This window comes from Phalacrocorax carbo, chromosome Z (assembly GCF_963921805.1).
Source record: "Phalacrocorax carbo chromosome Z, bPhaCar2.1, whole genome shotgun sequence".
Lineage (NCBI taxonomy): Eukaryota > Metazoa > Chordata > Aves > Suliformes > Phalacrocoracidae > Phalacrocorax > Phalacrocorax carbo.
Window position 1 is genome coordinate 71,142,147 of NC_087548.1, and position 23,485 is coordinate 71,165,631.

The 23,485-nt window shown below is 38.7% G+C and overlaps 1 protein-coding gene across 1 annotated transcript in view; it reads left to right on the top strand.

Annotated features, from left to right (window-relative positions):
* The window catches only part of LINGO2 (leucine rich repeat and Ig domain containing 2), a 538,957-nt gene that overhangs the window by 144,937 nt on the left and 370,535 nt on the right, over window positions 1–23,485 (top strand). The window lies entirely within an intron of this gene.

The following is a 23,485-nucleotide window of genomic DNA, read 5'->3' on the forward strand; positions in this document are numbered from 1 at the left end:
TAGTGAGAAGAGCTGAGTAAGGAAAAGGGATATTTTTTTTCATTTTGTGGGTAAAATATGGGAAAACAAAGATTAATGTTTCCAAGAGATGCTGGAATGCTGCATCCCTACAACATATTGAATATTTTGGTTTACGTACATTTTGTGGAAACTGCCCAAATAAATTGCTGATGAAGGTAAAACACAAACATATGTGAAACAGCGAGAGATTGGAGATCTAGTTTAGCTAGAACCTAAACCAAAACCCTAGACAGTTTTGCTTCTCAGGCTTCTCTCTTATCTCTGAGCCAGCACAGTGCCCTTGTGGCCAAGAAGGCCAACAGTATCCTGGGGTGCATTAAAAGGAGTGTGGCCAGCAGGTCGAGAGAGGTTATCCTCCCTCTCTACTCTACCCTAGTGAGGCCATGTCTGGAGTACTGCATCCAGTTCTGGCCTCGCCAGTTTAAGAAGGATGTGGAACTGCTTGAGCAAGTCCAGCGGAGAGCTACGAAGGTGATCAGTGGACAGGCGCATATATCTTATGTGGGAACACTGAAAGACCTGGGTTTGTTCAGCCTGGGCAAGGGAAGACTGAGGGGGATCTTGTCAATGTTATAAATATCTAAACGGTGGGTGTCAATATGATGGGATTGGACTCTTTTCAGGGTTGGCCAGTGACAGGACTGGTGGCAATGGGCACAAGTTGAAACACAGGAAGTTCCAGCTAAACATGAGAAAAAGCTCCTTTCCTGTGAGGGTGACAGAGCAGTGGCACAGGCTGCCCAGGGAGGGTGTGGAATCTCCTTCCCTGGAGACATTCAAACCCTCCTAGATGCAATCCTGTGCCCCCTGCTCTGGGTGTGCCTGCTCAAGCAGGGGAGGTTGGACAAGATGATCTCCAGAGGTCCCTTCCAACCCCTGCCATTCTGTGATTCTGTGAGATGTGAAAGATGGTAGCTAACTAATAAAATGAAGAATAATTTCTTTTTAGGTCAAAAAAAAAAGTTCTTCAAAATTGTTCCATGCTCCTTGTTGCCCCTTAACACTGAAACATCAAGCTCCTTTTGCATAAAGCATCCGACAAATATGATTATTTCAGTGTGAGGAGCTGAGTGGTCCTGTTCAAGCTCTTCAGACACAACATTCCTCTGTGGTGACTTGGTAGCACTGGGCAATGATCAAGGCGGTCCAAAACATTTTTGTAACTATTTTTTTCTATGTTTTATGTTATAAAACTTCATTGTATTTGACAAATGGATTTGGATTGTATTCTAAATTATTTTATCTGAGGTAGGAAGCTACTTAGGCCCTGTTTTTTCCTGTGAAACTTGCAGTTTTCTGCTCTGTTCATGTCATCTGCAGTTTTTCAAATGGGCTGTTTGCTAGGCAATCAGCCATCTATTCAAAACACCTGCAGTATATGTAGTGATAAGGCACACTGCTCACTGAAATACATAAGTCTGTAAATATCTGAATAGAAGGATAAGTTATGGAATCTTTTGCATGCTCAGTAATTAACTGATTGACTAGGTTTACACAGGTAATATTGGCAGAAACCATTATTTGCTATGCATTCTAAACCTAGTATTAACAGCATTTTGCAGAACATTCAATTGACTTTTTCATATAATTTAAAGATTATAAGATTATGTCATGGTTATTAAACATTTTTTTTTCATAGTATTAACTGTATTGCTCTGGTTAATTTACTTGGTTACAGAAAGTGAGGTGCTGTCTGCAAAAGCTAGCACCCAACAATTCTATATGAAATAATATAGAATCTGCTACATTTTGGTTTCTGAAAAGTGTGTTTTGTTGGGGTGGGAGGTATTTGTTTTTCAATTTTAAGACAGAAGACATCAGCCTTGAATTTCAGAAGAAGCAGGTACTATTTTCTCTTGCTTGAGGTCTTTTTCTCTCATCTTTGCAATGTGTCTGGTGTGCATTCCTCTATTGTCTCATGTCAACAGATCTGGCCTGATGCTTGGCAGCAATGACTATATGGACAAAAGGACAATCCTTTAGCTAAGACATTATTCTGAGTTCTTGTTGTGAAAAGGGAACTCTACTGTTCCAGGCCCATGAATAAATTTAGACTTTATTTGCCTGTGTTATTTAAAAAATGCAGAAAAAACACATCATTGAAACAATGAAGTTGGGATTTGCACAAAAACCTTACAGGAAAACATTGTACACAAAACCCAGAATATAATTTCAATCAAATCAAGTCTGCTTTAAAAAAGAGTATTCATCAGCACAGTCAGGAACTCTCTTCCATTTCATTGATGCCACAGTACCTGCTTAGCTTCAGATATTATTAATTTTCCCATTGCACTTGAAGTATCGAGAAAATGCATGCAGGAGGGTGGTGGTAACATTTCCTAGAGAACTGGAGCTTGTGACCTTTCCTGCACATGCAGAGCCAGGCTTTTAACACTCAGGATGGATTTTGCCTATATGCCTGAGAATCTAAGATGCAAGATCAGCCTTTTTTCACTTAGGTACTTTTTGCATTGTAGCTAAAAGCAGGACAAAGATGTTTTGCCTAGCTTTCTAATAAGCAGAAAACACGGTGGCATTTTCCCAAGTACAGAAGTTTAACCAAATTTCTACTGGTTTAGCCTGTTCTTTAAATTAATGGAAGTCTCCTTAAAGCAGGTCCAATATCATCGGAAAGGGGAAAACAATACATTCTTTTTTTTCCTGCACTACTAGAGTATAGCTATTTTTATTCAGAAAGGAAGGAAAATCAGAAAAAATATTGAACTAGTAGGACTGGATATGATGGTGATCATTTTATTTCAAAGGAATTACATTTGATCCTGATTGAACTCATTCAGCTGCTGCCAGTCTGCATTATTTGAAGAAAACTGCCTACTAGCGAAGGAGGGAGTTGTCTCAGAAAATCATTGTGGAAGCAAGGTGACAGGAATAGAAATCCGAGCCTGAAACAGACACAGACAACAGCACTGGTGTTTATTGCATTCTCTATCTCCTCTATGGCCCTTCCGCCAGATATATTTATGACTTTCCAGTTGGCTGAGCTTGGCTTAGTACATAGTTGTGCCAAGTCTAAAGGGCCAGTAGTTCCTGATTTTTTTTTCCTCGTGTCTAGTAGTAAATCTTAAAGTCTGATCATCTTTACCTGAGAAGTTTCCATGATGTCACTGGTAATCATACTAGTGTTTTCAGCAGGAACAGCAGTACTGCAAATGAAACTTAAAGCATACATCCTCATTACCTTAAGTGCTTTATAGGACTGTCTGCAAGTGCTAATGTAGGCTTAGAAAAGAATACACTGTGAGACACAAAGAGTTGGTATCATCTCTGGATCTTGTGTTTTGTCATTCTGCGGCCCAAATGATTCTGCTCTAAGGACACCCTAACTTAAATGTATAAATCAGTTGTTAGCTCTGTCTCTGCTTTACAAATTACATAAGTATGTCTGATCATTGCGTTGATGACTCAGAATCTCAAACAAGTGAAGGCAGGAAATTCATGATCAGGAAAGTATGGCTTTATTCATTAAATGAAGTGCAACATGAATGGTTTAATGTTTATTCCCATGTGTTTCTAAGCTGTTGCTAACAGACCTGATTAGCAGGTAAAGACTTCTTGGAAGAGACCTAGAGTAAAGTGCAAGAGAGAGACAGAGGACTGTGGAGAAAGTACCAGATGTCACTATTTGCCTTCACTGGATTTAAAACATACACTTTTTAACATACATACTAAAAACAAACTGTTGTGGGTTTTTTTTCAAGATAGTTGCTGTTGAGCTCAAAAGCAGCTTTGTATTCCAAAAATCACCATTTTCGTACATGCAATGCCAGAGGCATTATCTCTTTTTAAAAGCATTGCCTGACCCTTTCTAGATTAGAGTTCCACAGTGATACAAATGTCAGGCTCTGACAAGCAGTTACAGTTACAGTGGAAAGGGACCATGATTTCACATATACCAGTTTGGGAATGTGAACAGTAGTCATGTTATCCATCATCCAAAATAAATAGTATTATGCCATATCACATCATTTATGTAACATATGGAGTGTTTGAGGGTTAAGTTTAAAGAGCTGGTGTTCAGAAGCAAAGAACATTGTTCATTAAGTTTGTTCCCTGAATATAAACTGTTTTAGTAATCTCATCTAAAATTTGCAGTTTGCTTAAAATGGTTTTAATTTTTTGATACTGAACTCTTGGAAGTGACTGTATGTCCAGAGAGATTTCTTGGAAATGCTAGATATAAGAACTATGACTGGGAGCTGATGACAACTTGTAACAGATAATTCCTAAAGTTTATCCTTAAATTGCAAGTACACAGGATTTGGCTTGTTCTGCAAACATTGCAATCAGATGGGCAAATTTTTAGCGTAAAGTTAATGCCTTATAAAATACATTGGTTGGCTTTTCTTTTTTTCGTAATAAGGCATTAAGAATAATCTTGAGCTACCCAAATGAAATGGCTTTTTCTTGGAGTAGGGACGGTGTTTGTCATGAGTGTATTCGTTTTATTTAATTCTCATGCTGGACAGACAATTTATGTTTATGAAACACTGTAGACAGTTGTATTAGAATAGAAATAAAAGTAAAATTTGGGACATTTTGCTGAACTTGAAAAGCAATGTGTATTCAAACCTGGACTCAGTAACAAGTCCAGATCTTAGGGACATTATTTGAGTGAGCTCTGCCATAAAACACTACTGCATCTTCCTAGGGAAATAAACCCCAGTATTTCAATCCTTTCTCTCAAGGCACATGGCCTAGAAATCTCAGAATTAACAAAATCTGTGCAAAGCCTCTATGATTTTTAGTAAGGACCTGATATTTAAGTCATATCTCTTTGAACATTTGAAGAATTACACATACAAAATGCTTTAAAGAACCATTTGCTAAGTGCAGAAGACCTGTAGTGCGCTGACATTAATGTCACCCTTGTTTATTAACCTAAAAAGTTTAAGAATAAGAATAAGAATAAGAATAAGAATAAGAATAAGAATAAGAATAAGAGTAAGGATAAGCATAAGCATAAGCATAAGCATAAGAATAAGAATAAGAATAAGAATAAGAGTAAGGATAAGCATAAGCATAAGCATAAGAATAAGAATAAGAATAAGAATAAGAATAAGAATAAGAATAAGAATAAGAATAAGAATAAGAATAAGAATAAGAATAAGAATAAGAATAAGAATAAGAATAAGAATGAATCAGAAAGAACAAGAATGAAGAAGAAGGAGAAGAAGACCCATTCTTTTGTCTCCTGCAGAAAATAAATGTACTCACCAGGTGAATAAACTATACTGAATTTCTGTAGATGATATGGAAATGTTTCTTTCTTTTTGGTTCCTAAAACTTCTTAAGATGTCATTTCTCTCTCTGTCAATTTTAAGGCTTCTGTTTTGAAAAGAATTCTGAACTACTGACATCATACTTCCATGTTCTTGTTAGTTTACAAACTGAAAGAAATAAGCCATGACAAATGCTACTGAAATATACTTAAGTTTATAATTAATCCAAGTGGACAAGTCTGGATGGAAAATTGTTTGTAGCATTTAGTGAAACAAGATGTTAGGTGAACCTTAGTAATACAGACATTGACTTAGGCAGGAGTGCTTGTTCTGCTGCTGAGCTATAATTATACAGTAACCAACTATGAATTATTTAATTGTAAGTGTTAATATTCTGTATTTTTCAAGAATATTAAATTGACCTGTGTTGATATCAGTCTCAAATTCCAATTTTAAATCCTGAAAGTAATTTGAAACAGTAAAACTAATAGCTATGGTTTAAAATGTCATCAGTGGCATAAAATCAGTAATGCAAAGTAAACTAGAATTTACATTTTGGTTTAGCCTAAAAATGAAAATTCTCCCCATGTGGAAATGTACTATCATCCCAAAAAATATATACTTTATGGTACATATATACACTTATATATGTTCTTATAGAATCATAGATCCCTCTGTAGAGCTTTCCTACCCTCAAGCAAATCAACACTCTCACCAAACTTGGTGTCATCTGCAAACTTAGTAAGGGTGCACTCGATCCCCTCATCCAGATCGTTGATAAAGAAATTAAACAGAACTAGCCCCAACAGTGAGCCCTGGGGAACACTGCTTCTGACTGGCCACCAACTGGACTTAGCTCCATTCACCACAACTCTTTGGGCCTGGCCATCCAGCCAGTTTTTTGCGCAGAAAAGGGTTCACCTGTCAAAGCCATAAGCAGCTACATCTAGGTGTATTTTTCAGCAATATACTGGAGTACATGGCATATCATAATAGGAAATATCTCTGCACGTTCTGTCAGACACCTGCTTATCAGTTGACAAAAGCTGAGAGATAAGTCAGGAACTTTTCTCCATAGATAAACCCCATTTTCTGCTGGAACAAAGCAACACAGTATTTGCAAGAGTGATCTGAGTCTGGTCCTCTGTTAATAAGCAATTGGTATAGGATATATGGTGGTTGTCAAAAATTCTGGTGTAATATTCATATCAAAAAAATAATTCAAAATGTGTTATTAACATTAGGCTAAAATCACCAACATTTTGACAAGTTACATTACGCTACTTAGTGAAGAGAAAATATCTGGCAGATATCAACTAGGAAATTGATACAAAAATGGCTGCCAACTTCAGATTAGATCTTTTTAATCAGAATTTTGTTTACAATGTTGTTTTAGCAGATATTTTCAGTTGTTCTGTAGTTCTGAAATACCAGTGTTTTTGAAGAGAAAAACCTTTACTTAGGGTCTGTTTTGGAGGCTATGGTTTTATGACTTCATAATGGACTTTAGACTGGATGAACCATTTATCTATTTCACTTAAAAGTCTATCCACAACAGATGCCTCTGCATTGAATAATCTAATGCATCAAATATCTGCCCCTGGGAAAGACCTCTCAGATATCCTTTTTTTAGGTATCATACGGCTTGGATTCAGAGCTATACTTAATTAATTAAATATTTATTTGTTTAGGGAGCAGAGCTTCTGAGGCCACAATAGTCTTGCTGACAAATCATGATATGTGGTCACAGATTAATACAGTGTTGGATTCAGTTCAAGTAAAATCAGACAACAGAAAAGCAGGAGAATAACCACAGGTCAAAGGGCTGGTCTAGCAGGTGCTATCAAAGTTTTTACTGCTGATAATGTCACAGAATCACAGAACCCCAGGTTGGAAGGGACCTCAAGGATCATCTAGTCCAACCTTTCTGGGAGGAGCACAGTCCAGATGAGATGGCCCAGAACCTTGTCCAGACAAATCTTGAAAGTGTCCAACATGGCCGAGTCAACCACTTCCCTTGGGAGATTATTCCAATGGTGACTGTCCTCAGTGTGAAAAATTTCCCTCTTGTGTCCAAATGGAGTCTCCCCAAGAGCAACTTGTGTCTGTTCCCCCTTGTCCTCTCCATGTGACTCCATGTAAAAAGGAAGTCTTCATCTTCTTTGTAGCTACCCCTCAAGTACTGGTACGTGGTGATGAGGTCCCCTCTAAGCTTCCTTTTCTCAAGGCTGAATAAACCCAGTTCTCCCAGCCTGTCCTCATATGGCAGCTTCCCAGCTGCCACCAGGCATCTTGGTGGCCCTTCTCTGGACCCCTTCCAGCCTGTCCACATCCTTCTTGTATAGCGGGGACCAGAACAGTACACAGCACTCCAGGTGTGGGCTGACAAGCGCCGAATAGAGCGGGATAATGACTTCTTTCTCTCTGCTGGTGATGCCCTTTTTGATGCAACCCAGCACCCTGTTGGCCTTCTTGACCGCAGCAGCATGCTGTTCACTCATGTTGAGCTTTCTGTCCACCAGCACCCCCAGGTCCCTTTCCACAGAGCTGCTCTCCAGCCAGGTGGATCCCAATCTGTGCTGCACTCCCTGATTATGTTTTCCCAGGTGCATGATCTTACACTTGTCCTTGTTGAACTTTGTAAGGTTCTTGCTGGCCCACTCTTCCAGCCTATCCAGGTCTCCCTGCAGAGTGTCTGCTTCCCCACTCAACTTGGTGTCATCAGCAAACTTCATCAGGCTACACTTGATGCCATTATCCAGGTCACTTATAAAGATATTGAATAACATTGGGCCCAATATTGATCCCTGGCGACTCCACTAGTGACAGGTTGCCAGTTAGAAAAGGAGCTATTTATCACCACCCTTTGGGTGCGGCCTGTCAGCCAGTTCCTCACCCACTGCACAGACCACTTGCCTCGGCCATAACACATTAATTTCTCCAGCAGGAGACTGTGGGGGACCATATCAAAGGCCTTGGAGAAGTCCAGGTAGACAATGTCCACCGCCCGCCCCATGTCAACCAGGCAAGTCACTTTGTCATAGAAGGCCACCAGGTTTGTCAGGCACGATCTGTCTTTAGTGAAGCCATGTTGGCTTTTCCCAATCTCGTGGATGGCCCCCAGGAGGATTTGTTCCATACCTTTCCCAGGAATTGAAGTAAGGCTGATGGGCCTATAGTTACCTGGATTCTCCCTCGAGCCTTTCCCGTAGATAGGGGTAACATTTGCCTTCCTCCAGTCCTCAGGGACATCCCCTGTTCTCCACAACTTCTCAAAGATTATGGAGAGTGGCCTTGCAATGATGTCAGCCAGCTCTCTCAGCACCCTCAGGTGGATAGTGTCAGGGCCCATTGATTTGTGGGGGTCAAGCTCCTGTAGTAGTTCATGTACTAACTCTTCCTTCACTGGTGGTGGGTCAGTGTTTGGTTCAATTGGCAATTTCGTTCCCAAAGCCTGGGACCCTACAGTGTTGGTGAAGACCGAGGTGAAGAAGGTGTTGAGGACCCCTGCCTTTTCTGCATCATTTGTGATCAATTCTCCTTTTCTGTTTAACAATGGGCCTATGTTTTCCTTCTTTTTCTGCTTGTGTTTGACATGTCTGAAGAACCCTTTTTTGGTTTTTTTTATGTCTACAGCCAGTTTCAATTCAAATTGGGTGTTTGCTTTTCTGACTGCATCTCTGCACACTCTGGCAATGCCCCTGTAGTTCTTGGCAGATAAGCCTCCACTTCTCCATCTCTGGTGCACTTCCCTTTTGGATTTGAGTAGACCCAGGGGGTCACGGTTGAGCCAAAGGGGCCTCTTGCTCCGCTTACTTCCCTTTCCTTTGTAGGGGATAACTTGGCTTTGTGCTTCCAATAGAGAGTTCTTGAAGAATTCCCAGCACTCGCTAGCTCCTTTGTCTTTCATGGAAGCTTCCCATCGAATCCCTCCCAGTTGAGCCCTGAGTGCACTGAAGTTTGCTCTTCTAAAATCCAGAACCCTTGTCTTAGAGCTGACCTTCAGCACACTCAGCAGGATCCCGAACTCCACAATATTGTGGCCACTGCAGCCAAGGCTGTCACTAACCGAGCTATTACAAAGCAGGCTTTCTCTGTTTGTGCATATCAAGTCCAGCAGCGCCTCCTTCCTGGCTGGCACATCTAACATTTGTATCAGGAAACAGTCCTCTATATATTCCAGGAACTTGGTGGATCACATGCAAGCTGCCGTATTGTTCTTCCAGCAGATGTCTGGGGAGTTGAAGTCACCCATCAGGACCAGGTTATGTGGGCCAGAAGCTTGCTTTAGTGCCCCAAATATCGCTTCATCGGCATCATCATCGTGGTTAGAAGGTCGATAGCAGATGCCCACTGTGAGGTCCTGCTTGGAGATGACCCCTTTGACTTTAACCCAGAGGCATTCAATAGAGCAGTCGCAATCACCATAGTTGACTTTGATACATTCGAGGTTTTCCTTAATGCAGAGTGTGACTCCTCCACCTCTTCTACCCTGCCTGTCCTTACAAAAGAGCCTGTAATCGTCCATTGCGATCCCCCAGTCATTTGAGTTGTCCCACCATGTTTCAGTTACTCCTATGATGTCATACCCTTCTGAGTGGGCACGGAGCTCCAGTTCCTCCTGTTTGTTACCTAGACTGCGTGCATTTGTATACATACACTTGAGGTGATTACTTTTCTGTTTCACCTCTTGGGAGACAGCTAAGGGACTTTTATCACCACACTGCTTGGCCAGACTTACTCCCCTGTTAGGTGTGCTGGTGTGAGCGTCTTTGCAACGGATCCCACCCCCCAGGTCCTAAGTAAAGGACGTATTTTGTTTTCTGTAGCTTTGAAGTTTTGCTTTTTACCATAAACAGACTCTGAGCACAATGAAGAGATGTTGACAATGCTGGCATTTGGAATGAACTACAAATTCTATTTACTTTTTGCTCTGATCACATATTTAAGTTACTTTCTGAAAGTGAAGAAATCTGAAAATGTTTATGTTTAAAAGCCACAGAATCTTAATCACTTTTCATAGCTTGAATTTATTACCTTCACAACCAATTTTAATAGATTTAATTAAGCTCAAAGAATAGGATAGTGAATCTTTAAATGCTCCAGTTAACTAGAAAATGGCATCATCTTCCTTTCACTCCCCCACACTGCCTTTAATTATTCCTCTTGAATTAAAATTATTTGCTGTAATTAATTTTTTTTTCTTGCAGAGTTGCCACTGTATAAAGTAGGGGAAAATGCATGACTATTACACGTGAAGACAGTTCATCTCATAACTAATTTCTGAAGACATACAACTGAATGTAATAAAAGGTTTTGCTTATAATAGACCTATTTTAACCCCAGAGGAAGTAGGGACTATTGAAGTTCATGGCTCGTTTGTTTTAATATGGCAATTAAGGCCTTAAATCTTCCTTCCCCTCGTTACATCCCATCTCCAAAACCCAAGATATTCTGTTAAAATGATTACCTTAAAATTGTAGGTGATAAAGTGTAACTCAGCACATCAGGCTTGTCTGAACATGTATTAGTATAGTCCTTAGTCTGCTGATTTAATTAATTATTTACAACAATCTTTATTCTGCAGTTAGAGTTAAGCCTCTAAACTTAGAGTTTAGCCTTTCAGGCACAATGGATAAGGACAAAGGTACCCGAAGAGTACTCTTTTGTACTCTTACTCAAACTATAATTTGGTAGTTGAAAAAATTGAATACTTTCAATAATTTGCTAAAAAGAGACGTGAAGAAAAATCAGCTGCATTTGCTTAGTAATTTTTATATTTTTTTTGGCTACTAAGGCACTCCATTTTGACAAGACCTTCCACTCCAATACAGTTAAAAAAATGTGGTTATGAAAAGAGTTAAGAAACTAAATCTATGCAAGTTTCACTTGCAGTTCTTCTCTTCCTTCTCCCCCCCCCAAAAAAAGCCATTTTCAATATTAATTAACCTTAAATGGACAGGATGACATCATCATGCCAAACAACAAATCACAGAATAACAGAATGGCAGGGGTTGGAAGGGACCTCTAGAAATCACCTTGTCCAACCCCCCTGCTTGAGCAGGCACACCCAGAGCAGGGGGCACAGGAACGCATCCAGGCGGGATTTGAATGTCTCCAGGGAAGGAGACTCCACAGGCTCCCTGGGCAGCCTGTGCCACTGCTCCGGCACCCTCACAGGAAAGAAGTTTTTTCTCATATTTAAATGGAACTTCCCATGCTCCAATTTATGCCCATTGCCCCTTGTCCTGTCGTTGGCCAACTCTGAAAAGAGTCCAATCCCATCATATTGACACCCACCGTTTAGATATTTATAACATTGACAAGATCCCCCCTCAGTCTTCTCTTCTCCAGGCTGAACAAACCCAGGTCTCTCAGCCTTTCCTCATAACGGAGATGCTCTAGTCCCCTGATCATCTTGGTAGCTCTCCGCTGGACTTTCTCAAGGAGTTCCCTCTCTTTCCTGAAGTGGGGAGCCCAAAACTGGACACAGTACTCCAGATGTGGCCTCACTAGGGCAGAGTAGAGGGGGAGGATAACCTCTCTCGAGCTGCTGGCCACACTCCTTTTAATGTACCCCAGGATACCGTTGGCCTTCTTGGCCACAAGGGTGCATTGCTGGCTCAGGGTCACCTTGCTGTCCACCAGCACTCCCAGGTCCTTCTCAGCAGAGTCGCTTTCCAGTAGTTCAGCCCCCAGCCTGTACAGGTATGTGGGGTTGTTCCTCCGCAGGTGCAGGACCTTGCACTTGCTTTTGTTGGATTTCATCAGGTTGCCCTCAGCCCAGCTCTCCAGCCTGTCTGGGTCTTGTTGGATGGCAGCACAGCCTTCTGGTGTATCAGCCACTCCTCCCAGCTTGGTATCATCAGCGAATTCGCTGAGGATACGCTCTGTCCCTTTGTCCAGGTCATTGGTGAATACGTTGAACAGGACTGGACCCAGCACAGACCCCTGGGGAACACCACTAGTTATGGGCCTCCAACCAGACTCTGCTCCATCGATCACAAACGACCCTCTGAGTTCTGTTGTTGAGCCAGTTCTCTGTCCACCTCACTGTCCACTCATCCAACCCACATTTCCTTAGCTTGCCTATGAGGATGTTATCATAGAATCATAGAATTGTTAAGGTTGGAAAAGACCCTTAAGATCATCGAGTCCAACTGCTAACCTATCACTGCCAAGTCCACCACTAAACCATATCCTCAAGCACCACATCTACCCTTCTTACCTTATAGGAGACCCTGTCAAAGGCTTTGCTTAAGTCAAGGTAAACAACAGCCACTGCTCTCCCTTCATCGACCCAGCCAGTCCTACACATTATAGAAGGCTGTCAGGTTGGTCAAGCATGATCTCCCCTTGGTGAATCCATGTTGACTACTTCTGATAACCTTCTTTTCCTCTACATGTCTGGAGATGACCTCCAGAATGAACTGTTCCATCACCTTTCCACAGATGGAGGTGAGGCTGACTGGCCTATAGTTTCCCAGGTCCTCATTCTTGCTCTTTTTGAAGACTGGAGTGACATTGGCTACCCTCCAGTCCTCAGGCACCTCTCCTCTCTTCCACGACCTTTCAAAGATGATGGAGAGTGGCTCAGCACAGCATCTGCCAGCTCCCTCAGCACTCGTGGGTACATCCCATCGGGGCCCATGTATTGTGAGGATCCAGTTTGCCTAAATGATCTCTGACCCAATCCTTCTCAACCAAGGGGAAGTCCTCCTTTCACCAGATTTTCTCTGTCAGCTCTGGGGACTGGGATACCTGAGGGCCAGCCTTAGCATGGAAGATGGAAGATGGAAGCCAAGAAAGCATTCAGTAACTCTGCCTTCTCTGCATCCTGTGTATGCAGGGCTATAACATTTCTGTGACGGAAGGGAACTCAATAGAGAATTAGCAGATTTAGAGGAAAATCCATTATTATTTTGCTTTGAGACTGTGAAATGTTTCAATCTTTTGAAGGAGCAGAAGGTATACCTATTTCATTTTTAATTATAGAATTGCATATTGGTCCTAGATAGACTTTCAGTATCCAAAGTAACAAAACGATAATTTGAAACAATTTTATTTTACTTTGAAAAAAGTTATTAAAGTTTTACTGAGCATTAAGTTGTTAATTTTGTCTGCCCATTAAATGTTTTCCTTTTAGCAACAGAAATGTAGTTGAAATATTTTTATCAGCTCAACTGTCTAGCTTCCCAGTTACACAAATATTTTAACCTGGTATCCTGTAAACTTTGATGATTGTTCATTGACGTGCCTTGGATCAGAGAAGCTAATTGCAAGTAGTCCCATGGCCACAATTGAATCTGTGAAAGTATAATGTTGCACTGATTAGTCACATTTTTTGCATTAATTACTATGGTCTTTCTTCTGTGAGAAGGCAAGTGGTAGCCCCAGGTAGGAGAGTAATGAATATATGAAGTAAGAATAGATTATTTATCTCTTCTACACTGTCAGCTGCCTCAGTGGACAGCCAGTATTATGTATTTAAAGAAAAAAATTCTCCTTTGTACTACTTCCTAATTTGAACTAAGCTAAAGGCCTTTCATGTCTACTCTCCTTTTATTATGTACATATTTCTACTAGGATTTTGCATTTCTTTTAAGTTGTATATAAACTGCTTATCCTCAAGCATTTTAGACTCTATGATATATTCAAACTGTAATCTAAACTATATTACCTTTTAGTTGCTTTTAGTATTAAAAGGACTAAACTAAAGCACATGAGGGCTTTGGTTATGGACCTTTATTGTAAAATCCATGTATAATATGTCTGTACACAAAATCTACATGATGTAAAATCACATCAGTTCTGAGTACCTGCTATCGCTAGCATATGATAGTATATGGTCTTTTTTTATCCTCAAATATTCACCTGACATGTCTCTAGAGTACTAAATCATCTTAATCGCCTTACTTGAAAATAAGCAGCAGAGCAGTACCAAAATATCCAGCATTTGACTCCTGCAAATGGCTGTTTGGTGTTCGAAGATTAAGGGTAGAAATGGTACAAATCAATTACTTATTTTCTGAGTAGACAAATCTGTTTTCCAGAATAAAAAGATTAGTGTAAAGGGCAATATAAGCCTAACATTACTGGCCAATAATATGGGAATTTTTATAATTACCTGTAATGATGGTGGGTTTGTCTCAAGTAGTATGGTGAAATTAAAATAAAGATTTAGTAATTAGTTATTTTTAACAGGAAATTACTGCCCCGTCTCTTTGCATGATAGCAATTACTAGTCATGATCATGATCATGAAATTGTTTTTTGATTTTGTGTGTCTGTTGGATCTCAGAGACCTCCTGAAATGTCACTAAGTTTAAAAGCAGTGTATAGAGTAGATTCAGCTGTAGACGCATTACTAGCACAAGTTAGTTCACATGTTGGATTTTCTCTTCCTAATGAGATGCCTGTGGAATGATGTTAAAATTAAATGACATGTCAAATGTTTCTTGATCATTGGTAGTTTTCATGTGTGTTTGACTGCAAGGGGAGATTTTCTGCTGGGAAATTATATAATGCAGCTGATTATTTTGGCTGTGGTACTACAAGGGAAATCAATTATAATTGAAGTAAAAAAAGATAGATACAGCTTTGGAACAGTAACAGCTGACACGCAAAAAAAAAAAGAAAAAAGACACCTTGAGGATTTAGAAAATGAAGAATTAAAAATTATGGGGGGTTGTGTTTAATAATAGCATACCGTTTGTATTTTTTTATTGTATGACAGAGTAGTAGGATGATACCACTGCAGAGAAAAAAAGCAGAGTAGGTTGCATTTCAAGCAACGATTATAATTAAAGCTGTGCAGGAACATAGCTTATGGCTATTCAGATCTTCTGGGAGGTGACAGAGAAGTACAAGATTCTTTCTGGTAACTTAATTAATCTTAATTTCTGGGTGGCAGGAGGTTGTCCTATTACAGAGTTCAAGATAACTGTTAGCTTTGCATGTTTTAATTGCACATCTTTACTTCCTCTTTTTAAATAGTATCATTCATGTGTCTGTATTTTGGGAGTTCATAAAAATTAATAGGGTTTCAATGCAAAATTTTTGAATGTGAAAGAATTTTTATGATGCTTACAGATATGCGGGGTTGTTTTTCCCCAGATTCTAATAATCTTGTTGTATTAAAAAGTCTAATTAGAAGTCTAATGTACACTGCATCAAAGTTTTACATATTTTGGTGCTTGTGTTTACATTTCTTGCTGATTTACATCAAGGAATCCTTAACAAATAGGGAGATAATTTGACCTTGTAAAAAAGCCACTTACAAATATTTTTAAAAGTACTTAGGCAGTCTTTTAGATGTCTTAGATATTAAGTAAAACTGTTACTGGCTTTAATGTGTATTACTAGACAGCAATGCAGTTTTTTAATGGTTTGGACAAAATTGCATCTTTTGTTTTAAACAATCATAAGTTTAATGCAATGCTAAATTAGTTAATGGTCATAAGCTACTGCAATAATGTGGTTCCTAATTACCTAAAAGTTTTTTTCAGCTACTGGAAGAAACAAATATTTCAGGTTACTTACTTATGAATACTTGTCATTCACGTAGTAATTTACAACTTTTTATGCAGGTGTACATTTCAGTTAGATGTAGAGTGGATCTGCTCAATTATTATTAAAACAAAGATCAAGCAGTTTTATCAACTCTAATTTTTGTGAAGAGTTACTGTGAATTAAATGCTCAAATGAAAAACATTATTTGTTTTCAGTATATTCACTTGGATAATGCAATCTTCTGTACGGCCTGGATTTCCCAAATTCTGCCAAATTAAGATCCAGGTGTTGATAGTACAGGTGACATCAGGAGAAGCAACAAGTATGAGAGTGCAGCAAGAGCAGTAGGTCTGCTTTTGCTTTTTTACCTGGATTCTTCATTCCCTGTACCAACCATCTGGTCCTGATTTTTATCTCACCATAAGCTCTTCTGTTACTGCTCTCCATGTCTGCTTTTGTGGGCAGCTCCCATTAGCAGTGGGTCAGTTACTGATGGTCCTGCACCTGGAAGTGGTAGAAGTCTTTATACTGACAGTGAGTCACAGTAATCTTCTACTAAGTTAATAGTAAGACTACAGGAGTAATCTTTAATTTCAAACTTTGGATAGAAACTTTTCTTTAGTTTTCATCTTCATGGTAAGTGCTACAAAAGTTGTTTTTAAACCTTTTTTTCAAGATTGATCAACTTGAACCTGGTTTAGATTCACAGACGCTAATTTTAAAGCAAAATCTTTTCATAAATCAAGATTACAGTATTTCAAAATTGCTCTGACTACAATTATTTTGAACCTTTTAAATGCTTGTATGCTCTCTGTTACCTAATTATATTGCATTAGATAATCTGTGATTTCCTTATTTTGCCTAAATACATCAAAAGATGTATTACTGGAGGATGTTTCCTGTAAGTGTAATGAATTCATGAGCACTGTGAGTGGTTAATAGCTTTACAAGTCACACTGAGAAAACCCAGAATTTATATGAACACCTCATTGGTTATCCTTGCTAAGCCAGCTTTTTTTTTCAACTTTGTTGATTCAATATCTTAAGGGGATAGGGATGGAGGTTTGGAGAAATAGGTTTTTTTTCTTGATTCACTCCATTCAAAAAAATTAAAAGGTTAATAGGTCGGTTCTTGATACTGTTAAGCAAGAGTATGTTAGAAAAGTGAATATTTTAATAAACAAACAAACAGCAATTTTTTCCATAAGGAAAAAAAGCTTAGCACATGTTTCAGTGTTGTCGTCTCCAGGGGTCTTCATAGAAATACCTCTGACTCTGGAAGGTACTGGGAGGAGGAGCTATGAAGCAGCCATTCTCCATGTATACATTTTCATTAGTCTAGAGAGGCTTTTTCCTTCATTTAATAATCTGAAAAGAGATATTTATTTACATTTGGAAGAGTGACTACTTCATAGTTAGGATGTTGCTAAATACAAGGCAAAGCTGATGAGCTGTAATGGGCATAGGGACAGCAGCTGTTCTCAGGATATATTTGGCTTTTGAGGGACAGTGGCCTCTAGGAAAAGGCAAATACTGTTAATTCCAGCTTCCCATTCATTTTTATGGATGTTCTTGTCAAATCGATGTGTTAGATCCAGTACCAGAGCACAACCATTTTCAATGGCTGGAAAATGATCAGCTATCATTAAGCAGTTGTTAAATCTCTACCATAATCTGTTTTCATCCATGATCTCAAATAGACAGAGATGCTTTTCTTACCCTTTGACTGTTTAATTTGGATTGGTTTTTTTCTGAGTTGTTCGACAGCAAAAGTTAACTTTCTCATATGCAAGTACTAAATTAGATTCTGCATTCATAGAACACATGAGCGAATGCTTAATATTTTTTAGGCATAGAATTTAAATGCAAATGACTCCTAGGCTTTAAATGAATCATGTGCTTTACTGAACAAGTACCAAAACAGTGAGCAGGGACATGAGAGGTGGGAGGAAACTATTCTGTTAGAAGCATATGTTAGCTCTGTCTTCTTTCCATGGTCTTAGGCCTAGCTAATACAGTGTACTACATTGCAGAATAACAAATTTTAATTATTTTGTTTACAGCATGGCAAATTTGTGAATTAAACGTAATTTATGTAAGACTGTTGTATGAAGCAAGAGGATGTGGACAGTAGGTAGACTAGAAGGATTGTATTACTAAATCTAGAAAACAGCATTCAATTAAATGAAATTAAATTTTCAAGAAATACGATGATTGTTTATAGAAATGTGATTAACTCATTGCTTGTAATACCTACCATTGGGAAAAAAAAAAACCACTTGTAATACAATTATAGCAAATTAAGCTAAATTATTGTGTATTTAAAGGTTTAGAAGCATTGTGTGTCCTTGTTAATTGCCCAGGCTTGTTTGGTTAGGTTTTTTTTTTTTTAAATCGTTTTGTCTCTAACATGTTATAAAGAGATAAAGAGCTGTATGTTTCAAAAAAAAACCCCAATCCTTCTGATTTTGTGTATATACAGAAAATAAAATTTAGGAAAATATTAGGAGAATTGAGGTGTATAAAGAGAAGAAAAATATTTTTCAAAAGCTTAATAATAAATTGATATTTTTTATATTCTGATACTAAAAGAGTGAGTGACTCAGCTCAAGATTTAAAAAACCACCAAATTTAACACACCCAAATCAGTTTTAAAATAGAATTTATTATTTAACTGTGCAAATGTATTTACACAGGCTTGGAAACTGACTGTACCAGTTTACTTTGTACCTTGAAGACAGCAATGCATGATTGGAGTCAGTTTAAATTTACAAAGGAGATCTGCATTCAGATACCATAGATGAACTGTTCTGGTTCATCCTAATGACAGGGCTTGCTGTAAATATTTTAAAATGTGGTCCTGTGGTTAGTAGTGCATTAAAACAATTGCATACCCAACCAGTCCAAGAAATATCACTTCCTAATTTTCTACCTAAAGAGTGCTGTTATGATTTCCCCAGAAATGCAGGAGGTCATGATAACCTCTAGCAACTCTGTCATACCATCTGATAACAACATGGCAAATCAGCCTATGCAGTTCTTTGAGAAGGATTCTGAGTCCTGGAGGTGAACCAGAAAGTAATTGAGATAGGGAAGAAGTTTGGCCATATGAAGAATGATGGTTTAAGATGTGCCATGCCACCAAGTTTTAGAGACGAATGAAGGTGCCAAGGCTTGGAAAGGAATATGAGACTGGTGGGAAGTGAAAGTCCTATATATCAGGGGTTTTGAGAACAGAAGATGGCCCAGCATGTGGGATATATGGGAAGGAGGTCATGAATTTGGGTCCCTAGTGATAAGAATAGGAAGGGGTAGCTAATTCTAGGGTTATCTGTCACTTATAGGAAAGCAAGCGAAGAACTAGAAAAGGAAGAGTACAAGTGTCTAACTCCTTGCATAGCAAAAAGAATGCCTACAAGAGGAAGAAGTAACCTTTCCAGGAACTGTAGGCAACTCAATTTCGTTAGGGCTTCCTTTGAGAACAGAAGAAAGTCTCTAACAGATGGTTTGGCAATAGTTAGGGGCAAAATGGTTAAGGCATACTGCTTAACTGCCAAGTTCAAGACTGACTCCAGCATTGTGTCAGTGGAGGCCTCACCAGAGCCAGCTGCTAATGAGTACTTCCTTTAATTTCAAACAAGGCATCTCTGGATTTGACTGATTTCCAAGCTACTGGAAGGGAGGGATCTCAGAGGTATGATGAATACCTTTAGGTTTTCCAGCAGTGTTGTCTACTTTCTATTTCAATATAATAAACACTTTTATTTTGCAAATTTGTCATGCATTTGAATTCTGCAGGTGTTTTTCCTGTATCCCTTAATATGTGTCTGAATCAGGCATAATACAATTGCTCTTGATGGTCAAAAAGATAGCCTACCCCATGTAATATGGTCAATTTGCTATTGCTGCAGGCATTCACTCACAGCTGTATGATGGCAAGCTTTTATTTTTGAATAGATGTGATTGTATCAACCATTTCACTGCTTATCATTTTTGTGACAAATAGCATGAAGATGTACTTAATTTAATTTTCAGTAAGGAGGGACACTGTCAAGGTTGCATAATCTTGAAATCATCCCACTTTGAAAGTTGTCCTTTACTGTATGCATTAGCATTTTTTCCAAAAGTGATCTCTGAAAGAATACTTCCTTCCAGCATCTTGTTTCTACCTTTATTTTAGGTACTGCTGAAAGTGTCTAAGATTATTGTTATCCTAAACGCACTTTTGTTTAATTGCAACAGCAGCTATTCTAAGTGTACAAAACACCTTGCATATACCTATTCTTGTATGGTAATAGAAGCCTTTCTCATGTCTACATATTTTTTCCTCCCCTGCATGATTTTTTTATTCTTTTTTTTTTTTTTTTAGCTAAAGGGAGTGCTTTCCTATTCATGCCATTTCTTTTTCTTTATTTAAAATTGCCTGAAAAAGAAAAATTTGCGACTATGTGTTTATGGCTAGAGACAGATAATAGGTCAAAAGTGGTGTAGAGAAATCATGACTGCTGCTATAATGTACAGTCCTCAACGGTAGTTCAGCCTCTGGGAATGATGCAGGTGTAGGAAATACTGTCATCAGGGCATCAGTTGCGAATTTATGCCTCCAGTGTAAAAAGACCAGAGGTAGAAGACTTCAGGCTAAGCTTTCCAAAGGTGGCAGTGATAGAAAGCTCCACAGTAGGAGACTCAAGAGTCCTGTAAGTGGGTACAAATGAGCATCACAAACAGGCTTGCATTTTTCTGAGGCATATGGCTCAAGACACTTGAACTGCTCTGAAAAGCAGCTCTAGATGACTACAGCTCTAGGCCAGATGTAAAAAAGATATTTAATACCATGTTAAGAAACTCTGGTCTGTGAGGAGTTTGTGGGATGCACAGAAAATGATGAGAGTACAGGAAAACTCGTGCTCCAGAGGGGATTCAGAATTTGGGATGCATCTCATGTGTTCGCCTCATGTGTAAACTAAGTGGGTAATATGGGACAAAAAAGCACTGTTTAACTTTCCAGAAGGTCAAGAAATTAGATGTATGGTGTCCTTGGCAGAATACTGAAAGCTAAACTTTCTGCATTATGTAAAATTCAGTTGTTATGGGTGGCTTAAATTCCTTCCTGACCTAAAATCTCCTGCAGAAGTAGGAACTCACTTTTTATTTCCTTAGCATTTAGATTTTTTCTTTTCTTAAAGGTTTGGGCTTTGAAGAAAAAGTAGAAAGCAAGAGAAGTTTCAAAAAAAAAAAAAAAGAACATAATAAGAAAGTGACAGAAAAAAGTAAAAATAAATGAATGAAGGAAGCTGCAGTTGTGCAAGGACATAGAGTCCTGCTAACATGCAATAGAACCTGGGATTTTTCAGCAGAATTCAGACTGATTCCTGAGCAGGGTTTTTGTCTGTTTGTGTCCCGAATCATAATCTTTTATACATATATTTTTCAATAATTTTAATAACTGTGTTCCTTTAAACCTATTGAAGGCTTATGTAGACTTTGGAACCAACTAGAAATTATGAAATCTGAATAAATGGAAATATGTATGGAAATTGGTCTTATTTAAATGGAAATTTGGATTGTGAAGTTTCTGCAATTCTTGTATAAAATACATGTGTTGTCAGGAATATCGTGTCCTATTTGCCAAGTAAAATGTTGATCATGATTAGTTTTCTAGAATTACAGTTTTATGATCTTTCCTGTTCTGCTTAATGCTGTGCTGGATTATCTGACCTACAAAGATGCTGTCGTTTTAGTCTCGGTTAGTATTTAGTGCTCATGTATGTTGGGATTGCCACAATTATAAAAGCAGTCATATCACCACTTGAGATGTAGAGGCAAAAATAAACAAACAAATGCTTTTGTTTCATGTACCCCACAAAAATCAGTTGAAGAAACTGTACGAGTTTCATTGGGAGCAGGATTCTTGCACGATCTTAATTTTCTGGAGCTGCTGATAACTCAGATCAGTAAGGAATAATGCTCCCTGTCCTCCTACCCACAGCATTTTTCATCACTTCAGTCAACCAGGCAGCAGCACACAAACAAACCAGGGGAGGAGGCGGACAGTGAAACAAACAAAAGGCAGAGAGGGGTGCTAGCATTTTTTCCAACTACGATTTGAGGGGTTTTGTTTTTCTATTTGTATGTTGCAGAATTTATCATCACATTAACTCAGAAAATACCCTTTGTTTTTACATCTGGAAACAACTTCTAATTCTCTTTGAAGAACTGAACACAATGGGACACATTTGTCATCCAGGAATGTAATACTTTCTCTGTCAGGATGACACATAACCTAAAATTGTAAGACAACCTGTGTGTGTGTCGTGGAATTTTTCTTGTCCCAATTAAGGGTGAGGCTTCACAAGATGTCAGAGCTGATCTAACAAATCACAGCTGTCAAAGGCCTCCCATTTCTCTTTCATGTACACCATCAACTGCCTTCTGACACCAAGCTCCATGCTGTTTTTTTTCCTTGCAGTGATTTTGGTGCTCATTTGACTGCTCAGTGGATTGATTCATCTTGCTAAACTGTCAGGATGTTAATCTGACAAAAGAGGCAGATTGCTTTATGTGAAGTTCATGAGTCCATTTGGCTTACCTGAGAGGTGAGAGAAGTGCCAGAGTTGGTCCATGTGGCATCACGAGGCTCTAGGATATTCCTGTGACTGTCAGTGAGCAATTAGACCAATTCAGTCATCTCAGGAAAGCTTCACTTGCATATTTTTACATTTTTCTTTCTGTCCAGCAAATGGCATACAATGTTTCTAACTACCTATTTTGGTTGATTTCCACTGAGCAAAGAAGGTAAGAATGTACTGTGGAAATAGCAACACACATTTAAAGCTTGGCGGGACACCAGTTTAATCAGTAAAGCAGGTAAATAATCTGTTTAGTAAGGCAACCATCAAATGAAAAAAGAATAAATATCAGCTTACAAATAAATAGAAGAAAAACTACAGGGTTTTTTTGAACAGTTAATACAACGCAGCAATCGTGGGTCTACCTATCACACTGCTGTATTAATTGCTTATCAGTATTTTGTATGGGATAGCTTTATTCCCAGCATAAAACAGTTTGGCTACAATGACCTATTACTATTTAATACTTGTTTACTATGAGTCTGTACTATACTGTGCTATTGTATTGTCAGATTTCCAGGGCAAGGACTTTGTGTTTTCACACCTTTCTCCTATTACTCAGTGCTGTGTATGCTAAGATTGCTCTGGCTGTATAAATAGCAGTTGACTCTGCGTGTGCATGAGAGACAGAGAAAGAAGGAGAGAGATGGAAAAAGAAGGAGGGGAGAGGGAGCGTGGGAAGGGGAGGGAGGTAGAGAAACATTACACCCAGACAGTAGCTAAAAAACAGAAGGGTTCCCAAAAATAGTGTGCTAGTATCGTTCTGGTTATGTGGCTTGGCAATATGGAAATTGGACATGTTATTTACCATAATCTGCTGGTGGTTAATTTTTCATTTGGAAAGGAGACTGCAGGTTTGGAGCTACCTAGGAGCTGAATGTCTTGTAATTCCATGCACTGAGAAGGAATGAGAGAAATTTAAATATCAAGAATGCATAAACAACCCAGCCTTTGCCTGCTAAAATTGACATGTTGTTATTTCTGTGGAGAATGATTTCAAACTTACCTGCTGCTTTTAATAAGTCCTGAGGTATTTGCCCCAAACTTGAGAATCAGACTAAGTGCTGACTAAATGAATACTGAC